This window comes from Prenolepis imparis, unplaced genomic scaffold (genome assembly GCF_030444845.1).
Source record: "Prenolepis imparis isolate NDT839.2.m4 unplaced genomic scaffold, iyPreImpa1.0 SCAF_1, whole genome shotgun sequence".
Classification (NCBI taxonomy): domain Eukaryota; kingdom Metazoa; phylum Arthropoda; class Insecta; order Hymenoptera; family Formicidae; genus Prenolepis; species Prenolepis imparis.
The window spans coordinates 27,446,232-27,462,173 of NW_028141159.1; positions in this window are offsets into that span (position 1 = coordinate 27,446,232).

The window sequence follows — 15,942 nt, forward strand, 5'->3', positions numbered from 1 at the left end:
CTTCACATAGATGAAATTAAATTGATCAGATTCATCCCAAGTCAATTATCATAATTAAGCAGCTAATTAAGAGTGAATATTAGTTAAGCGAAATGGGTTTCTTTTTAATTATTTTTGGGCATAGTTGAATACTAACAAATCGCATTAAGTGTTAAAATTGATCCATAGTCAAAAGAAATGTTTTTATTTCTACATAGGACGATAGATCGATAGGTATATCATACAATAATACTTCAATAACGAAATAATCAACCCGAAGTTGAATTTTTCATAAGAATGTACTCAAACATGCACTCAAACACAAAAATTAGGTGAAATTGATCAGATCTATCCTAAATTAATTATCAAAATTTATAAGATAATTAAGGGTGAATATTTATCTAAAAGCTAAAAATTTCTATTAAAATTTTATGATATATCTACCGATCTATTGATTTATATAGAAATGAAAATATTTTCTTTGACGATTGATTAATTTTAATATCTAATGCGATTTGATAGTATCCAACAATGCCTAAAAATAATTTTAAATTAATCCCATCTCGGTTAATTAATATCTATATCATATAATTTTAATAAAGAAATTTCTCGCTTAATTAATATTGAACTATAATTAGCTGATTAATTATGATGATTTTTTGGGGATAAATCTGATCAATTTAATTTTATCTTTGTGCATGTTGAGTGCGTTTTTATCAAAAATTTAACTCCGGCTTGATTATTTCGTTATTCAATTTATATGATAGGCATATCGATCTATCGTCGTATGTGAAAATCAAAACATTTCTTTTTGACGATGGATCAATTTTAACACCTAATGCAATTTGGTATTATTTAACCATGCCAAAAAATAATTTTAAATTAATCCCATCTCGCTTTATTATTATTCACCCTTAATTAACTGAAAATTATAATGATTGTTTTAAGATGAATCTGATATAACTTGCATAACGAAATAATCAAGATGGAGTTAAATTTTTGTAAAAATGTACTTAAACGTACACATAGATGAAGTTGAATTGGTCAGATTCATCCCAAATCAATTATTATAATTAATCAGCTTATTAAGGATGAATATTAATTAAACGAGATGGGATTCTTTTAAAATTATTTTGGGCATGGTTGGATACTATTAAGTCGCATTAAGTGTTAAAATTGATCCATCGTTAAAAAAATGTTTTTATTTCTATATAGGACGATAGATCGATAGGCGTATCATATAATAATACTTGAATAACAAAATAATCAAGCAGGAGTTAAATGTTTGATGAAAATGCACTTAAACATGCACAAAGATGAGATAAAATTGATCAGATTCATCCCAAATTAATTATCATAATTTATAAAATAATTAAGAGTGAATATTTATTAAGAGCAAAATTTCTCTATTTAAATTTTATAATATACCTATCGATCTATCGATTTATATAGAAATAAAAATATTTTTTTTACGATTGATTAATTTTAATTCCTAATGCGATTTGACATGATCCAACCACGCCTAAAAATAATTTTAAATCAATCCCATCCCGCTTAATTAATATTTTCACTTAATTAGTTAATTAAGTATGATAATTGATTTCATCTTTAGACATATCTGAGTACATCTACATCAAAAATTTAACTCCAGCAGGATTATTTCGTTATTCAAGTTATATCATATTCATTCTAAAACAATTATCATTATTTTCAGCTAATTAAGGGTGAATATTAATTAAACAAGATGGAATTAATTTTAAATTATTTTTAGGCATGGTTGAATACCATCAAATTTTTTACTTATGATATATACTTTGCTTTATTAATCTCTCCTTCTTTTTTTTCCCTATTTTTCCCTTCTTTTTCTTCTTTTTCTTCTTCTTTTTCTCATTTTCTCTTTCTCTCTCTTTTTCTCTATGAACAGCATGTGTAAAAATTTTTATTTCCAATCAGCAGATTTCGAGAGCTCATACATATTCCCATTGATTACCTAAAGAGATGAATATTTTCTTTTTACGCACTTACTATATTAAACATGCGATATATAAACGGCATATGGACATTAATAGTATATCAATATATTACACGCAATATAAAATACTTATTTTTTTCGTCATTGCTTCCTATTTTTAAATTTGCTTTCTTTTATAAATTCTTTTCCACTAATCTTGCGCGACACAATACAAGCTCTTGTACTGACACGAGCTGACATACTGATACCCCGCGACATTTAAATATATATAAATATTCGCCGAACATCGCATAGATGTTTCACAAAATAATCATTCGCGATAACGAGATACTAACACCGCGATCTCACGCAATATCTTCTATCGCAACATTTAACCTTTATCACTGTTAAACTGACACGATACGAACCATAACCGTGATCCGGGATCTCGATCGCCTCGAATCGACTGCCAATCACATACGCGGAAAAGCGGCAACAATACGTGCGATATATATCGACTCCAAACAAGCACTTCACGTCGTACTTAGCGCGTAACGAGCTCGTAACGTCGTACTTAGCGCGGGTATTTTGTTGCTGTTAATGTATAATGAGCGAAGGGCGGTATACGAGAGGGTCCTGACCCTCCGTTCGGGAGTAATCGGCGCGAGCGAGAAGTCCCGGATTCGATACTCACGCGAGTAGCCGAAGGAGCGGATCACGTGCGCGGCGCGGGTACATTAATGTCCCGGCGCGTGACCGTACGTTTATAGTGTCGAATTTCGGGCGGCGCGAGCGACTTCCGCATAGTTCTAATACGACGACATCCGTATGCGAAAATTCCGATGCAACTCGGATCATGTTATTCTGTAAAATTATATTCACCGGTCTCCGCTGTCGACCGAGTGTCCGTTTGTCGTCATACGATATATTGAATTTATTTTGTTCGGTTTTTTTTTGTTATTAATACTCTGTCGTTAATACGCTTTCTTATTTAATACGTTCTCTGATTTAAGCAAATATACTCAGGAAAACCCATCTGAATCGTCCCGTTATTCTCCTTCTTACGCTGTCGCAATCCGAACCCCTGCTGTCGGCCGAGCTGCCGCGCCTTGGATCGTCGCGATCTCGTAGCGGGTATTGAATCGGGCGTGCCGGACTCGAGACGGACGCGGCGACCGCGTCGCGGAGTCTCAGGGAGTAGCGGCACGACTCCCGTGCCTGGCGCCCCGTTCGGTTAGAGAGAAGTCCGTAATTTAACCCGCACGCTCGAACGCCCGAATGTTCCGAGAGGTCGTGCCGAGGAAAGTTCCGCGAAAATAACGATAATTTTTATTTAAATCGAAAAAAGTTATCGGTTATAAATTGGCGCCCAACGTCGAGGTTCGAAGATCTGATAAGCGACGGCGATTTGGAGAGTATCGGGAAAATACAGATGGGAATTTGGAAGATGTTTTTCTTTTTTTTTTTTTGGAATTCGTATACTTTACGACTGTACTTGATTATTTCGATTATTTCGATTAGCAGAGGGAATTGTGTCCGATTGTTATTGTACAGAGAGTACAGAGGACACGAAATATTATTGCGATTGTGATTTGGATACCGTATTATTATAACTTGAAATATAATATAAGTGACATACGATCTCTCCCGACGAAAACATTTTTTTTTTTCGTCTCTCTCTCTCTCTGTCCTTCTCGTCGCTCGCAGACGAGAACCGTCAACAGCACTTCTCAGCTGATTTTGGACAGTGGTTCTCACGGGAAAGTTGTGAAGTAAAATAGACGAAAAATTTGAGAACCCACATATTGAGAGAAAGCATTACGAGAAAGTTTTCCTCGTTTCGATTCTGCACTATACTGGTGCTGTGTTTCCTTAGTATTACGTGAATAATACTTGTCAAATATATGACAGTTTCTTATATTTTTTTTTTGTTGTTTGTTTTGTTTTGAATGTTTTCTTCCTTTTGGGAGATGTATGTCATTTATCTGAATTTCTGCCTGGAATAATTATACTTTTTCTGTGTATGCGAACTAACCCGTTTCTTGCAGCTTTAAGCTCGACGCCGATAAGTGATTGGGTGGGATATTGCGAGACACGGTTTATTCGGGATTCGCGAACGAGCGAGCCGTGGAACTTCGAGGATTGGCAAAGGATATACGATACGTTATTAGACGGGGACGTTTGACGAAATTGGGAGCCTGCTCGGGGTTTCGGTTCTGTCATTTTAGTAAGTTGCCGTTAATGATATGGATTCCCATGACGAACAATTCACCGCGTGGGTAAATCAGTTGACGACGGATCAGCTGTGCGACGAGTTAGAGAGGCGCGGATTGACGACCGACGGATCAGTACCCGTATTGCGTAAGCGCTTACTCAAGGTCATGAGAAGCAAATCACGTGGGGGGGACCCCCCGACTGACCCCGCGACGGAGGGGCAGTTCGAGGAGGGGGAAAGCGAGCTCGACGGCTCACGCGATACAAAGATTCAGATGGAGGAGGAAGAGGGTGCGGGCCCTTCTCAACCCCTCTTACGGCCCCCGATGGTTAGAATACCGGCTCGCGGAAACGAAGCGCGGAATCCACCCCGCGGCAATACCTCCGCCGCGGACGTATATCAAATGATGCGGCGGTGGAACCTCCAGTTCTCGGGCGCGCGGGGCAGCGATGCCGAAGCCTTCTTGACCCGCATCGAGGAAGGTCGTGCGTTATTTACAGCGGACGCCGCGGAAATTTTTAAATGTATTCCGTTTTTCCTCACGGGCACCGCGCTTTATTGGTATCGGAATGAACGCGGGACCTGGCGAACGTGGCGAGATTTCGAGACCGCGTGGCGTAACCGCTTCGGAAGCCCTGACTTTCAGTTCGCCTTAAGGGACGAAATTATGAGGCGCACTCAGGGGGAACGCGAGTTAATCGCCGATTTCATAACGTGCATACGCGCCTTGTTTGAACGACTGAGCCCTCCCTGGACCCTCGACGAACAACTTAATCAGGCCCATCGTAATATGCTGCCGCGCTTGCAAGTCGCCATACATCGACGCGACTTCTATGATTTCGCGTCTCTGGAGAGTATAGCCACCAGGGTCGAACTCGGATTTGAGGCCGCCAATCGCTACCGCGCCCCTCCCCCGCCGGAACAATCGATCTTTCCGGATTTGGCCTACCGAGCGCCGCCGAAAACCCCCAAAACCGCGACGGTAGTTGCCGCGGCCGGATTAATAGACCCGGGGAACGGCGGAAGACGCGCCGAGAGACGGAACCGCAGGGAGTCGACGAACAAGGCGAGTTCTAACCTAGCGACTACAAAAACAGCGGGCACCGTAAACGCATCGGCAAATTCGGTCGCGATGCCGTCCACGTCCGCGATAGCTGCCGCGAATAAAACCGGCAAGTGCTGGAACTGCGAAAGGGTCGGTCACTTCGCGCGCGAATGCTCGGAGCCACGGCGTCGACACTGCTACCGTTGCGGGAAAACCGACGTCACCGTGCGCACGTATCCGAGCTGCGCGGGAAACGAAGACGGGAATCACTAGGGCGGGCCCCCGTGATTCCCCCGATTTTGCGAGAGGCCCGTGCGCCACAAGGTCCCCACGAGATATCCAGCCTGTCGTACGGCTCAATCGATCGAGAGATCGATGAGACGGAGTTAACACCCCTTCCTTATTGCACGATTTTTATACACGGGAATCCGGTACGCGCCTTAATTGACTCCGGTTCAAATAGGACACTTTTTGGGAGGGAGGGGATAGCCCGCGTGCAGAATACGACCTCGACGGTTCGTGATCGAGTCACACGGATTCGCACCGCGAACGGACAGATCGCGGAGTCCCGCGAGGAGGCCGAGGTCGAACTCACTCTCGAGGGGAGGAGTCGCGCCATCTCCGCGTGTTTGCTGCCGAACTTGGCCGTTTCGTGTATACTGGGGGTGGATTTTTTGCAGAAGTTCAAACTAATAGTAAACTTTGCTGCCGCCGAGTGGCACTTTGCGGGCGAACCGGGGACTCGTTACGCGTTCGAAGCGAGGGGGGAACCATCGCGAGCGTGTTGTGGACTCTCGGACTTAGGACCTACGGAGATGACGCGATTAGAGCAGTTTCTAAAGTCGCGACTGCCGGAGGCGGTGGTAGACCCGGGGGTCACCTCCCTCACAGAACATACGATCGACGTCGGAGGTCACCGACCCATAAGACAACGATGTTACCTCGTCTCGCCTAAGGTGCAAGAGGCCATACGCGAAGAGGTCGATAGCATGCTTCGCGCCGGAATAATCGAGCCGTCCCATAGCGAATGGTCCAACCCCGTCGTGATGATTAAGAAGTCGAGCGGGAAATATCGTTTTTGCTTGGACTTCCGGAAGGTGAACGATGTGTCCAAGAAAGACGCGTACCCGTTGCCGAATATGACCGGAATATTAGACAAACTGCGGTCCGCGCGATATATCTCCACCCTAGATTTAAGCCAAGCGTATTTTCAAATACCCCTCGTGAAAGAGAGCCGCGAAATTACCGCTTTTAGCGTACCGGGGAAGGGACTCTACCATTTTACGCGTATGCCGTACGGGTTAACGGGAGCACCGGCAACGTTTCAGCGATTACTAGACAGATTGATCGGACCCGAAATGGAACCACACGCGTTCGCGTACTTAGATGACATCGTGGTGGTTACCACCACCTTCGAGGAACATCTGAAGTGGCTCGATCGCGTGCTCCGAAAAATTTTTGCTGCCGGTCTAACTATTAATCCCGATAAGTGCGAGTTCTGTCGGTCGCAGGTTCGATACCTTGGATTTGTCGTGAGTAAAGACGGACTATCCGTGGACCCTGAAAAAGCCCAACCGGTTTTAGAGTACCCAGCCCCGCGAAACCTCAAACAACTCCGCAGATTCTTGGGAATGTCGTCATGGTATCGCCGGTTTATACCACAATTCGCGACTCTTAGCGAGCCTCTAACGCGATTGTTAAAAAAGGATCAAACGTGGACGTGGGGGAGAGATCAGGGTGACGCGTTCAGGGAGATTCGATCCCACCTAGTTGCCGCACCTACCTTGTCGCGACCCGACTTTAGTCTTCCCTTCGTACTACAGACGGACGCGAGCTCCGTCGGGCTGGGAGCGGTCCTCCTTCAAACGGTGAACGACGAGGAAAACATTATAGCTTTCGCGAGCAGGGCCCTATCGGATCCGGAAAAGAAGTATTCGGTGACGGAACAGGAGTGTCTGGCGGTGGTATGGGCCATTCGGAAATTCAGACCGTACCTTGAGGGATATAGATTTACCGTCGTGACGGACCATAGTAGTCTGCGCTGGCTCCACAATCTGAAGAACCCGACCGGACGACTCGCGAGATGGGCGTTGGAGCTCTTAGAGTACGACTACGAGATCACTCACCGTAAGGGCGCGCTTCATCACGTACCCGACGCGCTATCTCGCATGTTCGAGGGTGACCCCGAAACCCCGTTGGTTGCCGTCGCCGTGGCAGACGCGGTCGAACCCACGAACGACGCGTGGTATAAGAAACGGTTCGCGGAAGTCGCCAATAAAACGCGACGTTTTACGGATTGGCGAATCGTTGACGGACAGTTATATTTCTGTCGACCGAAACCGGTCATCTCAGAGGTGGTCGAGGATCTGGATCGGTGGAAACTCGTCTTACCGAAGGAGATGCGGGAAGGCGCCTTGAAAGAAGCCCACGACGAACCACACGCGGGTCATTTAGGCGTCGAAAAAACTGTCCACCGCTTAGCTGTCGCGTACTATTGGCCGAATCTGTTCAGGGACGTCGCGGATTACGTAAAACGGTGCGACGTATGTCAGCGTACGAAAGTCGAGCAGGCGAGCCCCGCGGGGTTGATGGGGCGCCGCGTTGTCGAGGGACCGTGGACGGTGATAGCTGCCGACGTCATGGGTCCCTTTCCGCGGAGTAAATCCGGATTTACGTACGTTCTCGTAGTCCAGGACTTATTCACCAAGTGGGTGGAATGTTACGCCCTGCGGGCCGCCAACGGAAAAAAGATTAGCGAGGCCTTGGAGGAAGTCGTGTCGCGATGGGGGGCGCCGAAGTTCATATTAACCGACAACGGCACGGAGTTTATTAATAAGACCCTGGAAACCTTCGCGAAACAACACGGCATAAAACATACCACCGTACCGCCGTACCATCCACAGGCTAACCCGGTAGAGAGAGTAAATCGCGTGTTAAAGATAATGATCGTCGCCTTTTTGGACAGAGATCATCGGGAGTGGGACGAGCACTTGGGGGAATTCCGTTTCGCGTATAACACTGCTCACCACTCCTCCATCGGGACTTCTTCCGCCTTCTTGAACCTCGGTCGCGAGCTATGGCCCCCCAACTCCCTACGTATTGGGAAGGAGGAGGCGGCCGCGGTGGAGACTCGAGACCCGACCGAGTGGTCCGAAAGAATGAGGACGCTTTCATCCTTGCGCGACTGGGTATCCGAAAACCTTGAGCAGGCATATCAGCGACAGTCCGCGTATTATAATTCAAAGCGTCGAGATGTCGCGTTTTCCGTAGGGGACTTAGTGATGAAGCGCCAACATGTGCTGTCATCGGCAGCTCAGAACTTTGCCGCGAAACTCGTACCGAAGTTCCACGGGCCGTTCAGGGTGGGTAAGATTTTGTCTCCAGTCGTTTATGAGCTCACCGATTTAGCCGGCAATTTTGTGTGTAAGATACATGCCCAGGACCTGAAACCCTATTATCCTCCTCGCTTCTAGTTGGTTGCCGTGAGATTGGTTGCCGTGAGATTGGTTGCCGAGAAAGAAAAGGGAGGATGGCCAATTACGCCCGCCTTTTCAGGGCGCGGCACGCGGGCCTCTTCGAGGAAATTACCCGCCAACGCCCGGAGTTCTGGTCGGATTGGGCCGACTTCCTGGAGGAGCATCGCCGGCGCCGCTACACCACCCGAGGCGCCGTGGTCCGGGAGTTCCCCTCCGTTCAGGAGATCGGCACCCAGACCGTGGAAACCGGGTCCCGGGATCGAGCTAGCCCTGCTGACGGCGCTCGTACGCGGGCCACGCAAACCGAGGTAGCGGGGATGTGCGACCAGGGCACTCAGGCCGCACCTCAGCGTCGGACGGAGGAGACGCAGACTCCGCCGCCCATAGGGCCTCGCGTGCGCACCGAGGGGACCCAGACCGAGTCCCCCAGCCGACGCGACGCGGCCATGGGACCACCGCACGGGGAGGAGATGCCGAGGGGGCCACGAGGCCGCGGACGCGGGATTTCCGCCCTCCTGACGACGATGAGGGCGATGCCGCAACCGGGCGTTCCGCGCGAGGAGACGCGACGCGTGGGGCCCCGGGCGAGCCCCAGCGAGGGAAGAAACCGGTCGAGGGAGCGATCCCCCAGGAGCCGGCCCGAGAGTCGGTGCTCCCGAAGTCCGACCCGGCGCCCCAGGTACTCCAGCCGGTCGCCACGGCGATCTACCTCGCCGCTGCCGCGAGTCCGCGCAGGGAGACCGACCGCCTCGAGCTCCCGATCACCAGGGAGGGAGGACCTCCCCATTAGCTGCCGTGCCGCGCGGGAAGTCGTGCCAACCCGGGGAGCCATCGGTTGCTGGAACTGCAATGCTGCCGACCACCGGTACACGCAGTGTCCACACCCGAAGGGAAGTATCCCTTATTGTTATGGGTGCGGCCGCAGGGGGGTCACTATGAGGACCTGCCCTGAGTGCGGCCCCGAGTGGCGAGACCTCGGGCCCTACCACGCCGACCGAGGCCATCTGGGACAGCGTCGACCGCGCCGAGATTGACTCCCGCCACTCGACCTCCACTAGCTGCCGTACGATCTCTCCCACTGGGACATTCTTTTCTTGTGACCAGAAAAATAAAGAGGATAGAGGTCTCTTCGGCGTAATTGTGGTGGATTCACTTTCCCCGCCGTCCTTCCCTGGCGTACACTCCTGGTCTTTGCGTGCGAGCGAATGGCATGTTCTTACACCCTCTCGGTTGTTTTTTTATTTATTTGTTAGTCGAAACTTTTTGTGGTGCTTTGTTTGCTAGAAGGGAGGCTCGATAGAGAGAGATTCCCGATGGGTCGCCGGAGCGCCCAAATTCGAGTCTAGTTTTGGAGTAAGTACATTTTCCCCAGGGTCAGGGGGAGGCGACAGGTGTCGTCGATGAAGACCGCCCGGTCCTCTCCTGGGAAGGGGGAGTTGTGACGTGACAGTTTTCATTTGGTGAACTTGTCCGTCACAAGGGTCGCGAGACCCGACCGGGGGGGTGATTTTGGGACCTCTGCTCTCTCTAAGATAAGAAAGAGAGAGAGCGATTCGAGCGCGGAATCGGACGCGATTCCGCCGCTGCGCGTTGCGATTGCGTGCTGCCGTAGCTGTTGCGATTGCTGCGGCAGCGGTTGGCGAAATTAGCGAAGGTCGAGGGAGAAGCGACGACATCTCATCCGGACGAAAAAGCGGCAAAAGGAAGGAAACAGGACGAGGGGAGGCCACGCCTTACGGAACACGCTCGGTGAGACCGCTATTGAACTATCACGACTGTAAATACTTTTCGGGACCATAGATGCCGCGTAAAATTAATATCTATCTCCTCTTCCCTAGGGATCGAGAGCTGAGGAAACGGGGAAGGCCACTCCGCGCGAGAAGTGCGCAGGAGCCCCGCCACGGAGTTACGGCAAGGGACCCGATAGCATGCCCGGCGCCCGGACCCGGATGCGATCCACGATCGATTGAGGACTCGCGGCGGACGACATCCGGTGTCCGAGGCGGCCGGAATCGGGCCCCCCGTACGCTGCCGCCAGATTTTCCCGCCCGTATCCTACGGGAATGGAGGAACGTCCGGAAAGAAAAGAGCGCGGAAGCGATGAGCCGCCACCACGACCGCGGGGATCCTCCGGGCCGCCTCACGGCCCTGATTACGGGAGCGCCCCGAGCGGCCTAGTTCGGCGATACGGCGCCAGCGTGTCTCCGGCGAGACTTCCACTCGTCACTGTCGGGCAAGACGCGCGAGGGAGTAGAGGTCCTGACGACGTACAAAGAGGGAAGCGCAGAAAGCGATAAAAGCGAGAGTGACGTTGCGGAGGACGAAGCTGGTGAGACGTCGTCGCCATCCCCGACCCATTTAGAAGGTAGACTGTTCGAGCGAGTCGCACCGGCGAAATCGAGCCGAGTCAGAGTAGTTGCCGAAATAATTGCCGAAATGGCGGCCGACGCCACGTCATAGATTCTCGGGAGGCCTGGTGTGACGGCCACCGGAGGACGACTCGCTCGAACCCCTTATTACGCGAAAATCTCTCTCTTTTCGGCGAGCCCACAGTCCGAGCTCGGCGATGTAAAATTTGGTCCGATTCGTTTGTGTATCGCGAGTATACGTTCTCGTTAGCTGTCGGGTATAATTAATACGATCGGTGAGCTCGTAACGTCGTACTTAGCGCGGGTATTTTGTTGCTGTTAATGTATAATGAGCGAAGGGCGGTATACGAGAGGGTCCTGACCCTCCGTTCGGGAGTAATCGGCGCGAGCGAGAAGTCCCGGATTCGATACTCACGCGAGTAGCCGAAGGAGCGGATTACGTGCGCGGCGCGGGTACATTAATGTCCCGGCGCGTGACCGTACGTTTATAGTGTCGAATTTCGGGCGGCGCGAGCGACTTCCGCATAGTTCTAATACGACGACATCCGTATGCGAAAATTCCGATGCAACTCGGATCATGTTATTCTGTAAAATTATATTCACCGGTCTCCGCTGTCGACCGAGTGTCCGTTTGTCGTCATACGATATATTGAATTTATTTTGTTCGGTTTTTTTTTGTTATTAATACTCTGTCGTTAATACGCTTTCTTATTTAATACGTTCTCTGATTTAAGCAAATATACTCAGGAAAACCCATCTGAATCGCCCCGTTATTCTCCTTCTTACGCTGTCGCAATCCGAACCCCTGCTGTCGGCCGAGCTGCCGCGCCTTGGATCGTCGCGATCTCGTAGCGGGTATTGAATCGGGCGTGCCGGATTCGAGACGGACGCGGCGACCGCGTCGCGGAGTCTCAGGGAGTAGCGGCACGACTCCCGTGCCTGGCGCCCCGTTCGGTTAGAGAGAAGTCCGTAATTTAACCCGCACGCTCGAACGCCCGAATGTTCCGAAAGGTCGTACCGAGGAAAGTTCCGCGAAAATAACGATAATTTTTATTTAAATCGAAAAAAGTTATCGGTTATAATATATATACATTATATATATTATATTATTAATTTCATCTAATTTTTACAGTTAATCGCGATTATATTTTAATTTATTTAAATAATTATATAATTTTGAAATTCAATTAAGCATAATTTCTCTTAATGTTCTCTTAATGTTCTTAATGTTTTTTTAATGTATTTTATTAATTAAAATAAAAATCTTTATTTATAATTAAAATACTTTAAAATGTATTAAATGTGTACTTTTTATAATAATTTTAAAATTTAATAAAATGGTACAAATATTATTCTTCAATTTAAAAAAATTAAATATATATAATACAATATAAATATAGGCTATAAGGAAAAAATTAAAATTGTTTAGTTAGTTTTCATTTTCATTTCAAATACGATTAAAATAACAAAATAATTTCTAATCTTTAATTAAAATAATTTAATTAGTAATCTTTAATTAAATAATAATTTTTAATTAAATTAAATATTTAAAATAACAATCTTTTAAATTTTTGTTTGTTTTATCATTTTTTATTATTATATTATAACATAATCATATGTCATAACATAATTATTTGTTATCTTTCATTAATCTAGTATTTCTTTATAAACATAGTTTTTTATTTTTCTAGTCACATTATCATCTTTTAAATAAATTTTTAACGAATCCCAAGAACGAACTCGTGAAAATGCGACATACAGTTGTCCATGACTGAAAATATCTTTTCGAAGATCTATTGCAATTTTATCGAAAGTCTGTCCTTGTGATTTATTTATGGTCATAGCAAATGCTAATTTCACTGGAAATTGTCTTCTTCTGAATGTAAATGGATATATATTTTCGCAATACAAAGTGATACGATTAATAAAAACAATTTCTCCAATTTTATTGCCTGTTAAAATTTCACAACGCAATAAATTATTGTCTAAATCTAAAATCAGTAATCTTGTACCATTACATAAACCTTCATTAATACTAAGATTTCTAATAAGCATGACAATAGTGTATTTTCTTAAACGTAATTTATAAGGTGGAAGACACAATGGATTTAAAGAATTGAGATATTCTATTGGAATTATTTCATGTATATCTTGATTATCTCCAGTCGTTTCAAGAGTATCTATACTTGTATAAACTCTCTCTGTCGTTTCGTCCAATAAATTTACTACCTTTTCGTTTATTTCATCAACATCAACATTCCTTGCAGATAATATAACGTAATTAGTCATAATTTTATATTGTTTACGTTTTATAATATCTCCGTACATATCTTTAACCATATCCGAATTTGCGTTTGCTACACATTTTTCTGGAATATGAATATTATCTGAATGGTCATTTAAAGAACCATTACCTAAATTTAATAAAAATTGTGTAAATTCTTTTTCCTGTGGTAAAGTTCTCATATTTTGTGTCAATGAAAATATTTTAAATTGTTTCCATAAAATACTAAATTTTATCGATAAATTTATAATTTCACAACGCGTAGCCTTTTCTTTTACAGGTAATAATTGTCTAAAATCTCCACCAAGAAAATCAATTTTACCACCAAAATATAAATCATTTTGCATTATATCACGTAATGTTCGATCCATTATTTCTAATACATAACGAGGTGCCATAGGAGCTTCGTCTATAATAAAAACATCTACAAGTTTTAACTTTTCAGCCTCTTTAGATTGAATTTTAATATTTGATGTAGAATCAGCAAAAAGAGGAACAGGTAATCCAAAAACTTTGTGTATTGTTCTTCCATTTGGAAGTAATGTTGCAGCAATACCGGTAAATGCCATCGTACTAACTATTTTTTCTCTATTTTTAAGTAAGTAATATAAGGTTGTATAAATGAAAGTTTTACCAGAACCACCTGGACCATCGATATAAAAATAATTATTGTTATTGTTATTTGTTATTGTTGCTTCTAAAATAGTATGAACAATTTCTTTTTATTCTATATTTAATTGTTCATATTGTTGCATACCTATTGATGTATCTTCCTCAATTTGTTCTTCATTATTTATTTCTTGTTCAATAATTTCTTGTTCTAATTCAGGAAAATTAGCAATATTTGAACCTTCCATTTGAAGCACATTAGTAATATAATTATAAACTTTCTTTATTCCTATTATAGGTCCAAATCGTCTTGCATAATCTTCCGACATATCTATTTTAAACTTATCCCATAATTTTTTTGGATGAACTGGTTGGCAATGAATCAAAATTCGTACAAATAAATTACGAAGTCGTCTTGGCATCGTCCAAATTTTTGCTTCATTCATTGCACGATACCATTCCTCATCATCTTCTATGAGTCCTAATGCTAAACATGCGGCAGTGAAAGTTTGATGTATTTCGTTATTAACTGTTCTTAATTCTTGAAAACTTGTAGCTCCTCTAACATGTAATAAAAGTATACGTAAATGAAACAATTCTATCTGAGACGGGCTGACGGAATACATACGACCAATACAATTAAAATATCTTTGACGTTTCTCCCAGCGATTAATAATTCTGCCATTAATTTTTATTTTTTTAAATACATAATGACATGGAATATCACTGTATAAATATTGTTTTGCTTCTTCATCTCGAACATTAATTCAAAATAATCTAACAACATTGTTACTCGTTCTATAGCAGATCTTATAGCATCATTATTAATATTATCATCGATTATTACATTATGTTCATTTGGTAAATGAACCGGTAAACGAAATATAGCGTGACTTTTTTCTTGCAAAGGTTTACTTAAAATGCGCCAACATGCTTCTACAGGCCCGACATACCGAGCTTCAATAAAATCTTGAATTTCATCATGATTTATAGTTTTATCTATATTTTCTCCAATAACTATAGATGCTGCATCATGACCTTTATAAATATATTTATATAAATATTTTACTGACCGTATACTCGAAACTATTTCAACATTAATATGGCTATTGAATAAAAGTAAAAGCGTTGGATTAAATGGAACAACATATCGATTATCAACAACGTATCGTCCAGGTCTTTCGTACAGTAATCCATTATTTCTTCGACGATAGTGCGGGTAACCATCTTCATCCATAGTCGTCTCAGGTCGAAATGGTTTTGGAAAATGTTTCGAACATTTATCATTTATCAAACACCAATTTCCACATGGTCCATGAATCATATGTTTTATTACAACATTATGTAAACTTTCATTTTCATTAAGATCAGGAATTTCTGCAGAAATAAATTTATCAACTATTTCAGAATTTGATATCTTACAATTCTGTTTTAATGTAATCAATAAATGTATATGTGGTAATCCACGTTTTTGAAATTCTATTACGTAAACGTATGCTAAAACTTCACCAAAAAATTTTTGTCTAACAATAATATCGATTAAATAATCCTTTTTTATATTAAATACCCGAGCACATATATCTGGCCTATCTGCAGGTTGTTGATTTGGAAGTAAATTTTCTTTAATTTCGCGCCAATTTGGATTACAAGTCATAGTAACAAAGATATCTGGTTTTCCATATTTCCGAACAATAGCCATTGCATCTTGATAATGTTGCAACATATTACGCGGTGAACCCACAAATGTCGATGGAAGTATAATCATTTTTCCAATATGAGCATTGTTATTATTGGCGGTGTTTGCTAAATAATCAATTAATCCTTGATAAGTCTCAGCTCGTAATTGTTTTTGATTCTGTTTACAATAATTAATTCGATCCTTTTCAATTTTTATATAACTATCTACAAGCCATTGTTGAAATAATCGTCTTCCCATAATAAAAATATTAAAATTATCACGTATAGCTATGTGATATTTTACATATGCAGCTCTACTTACTCGTTTATTACAATT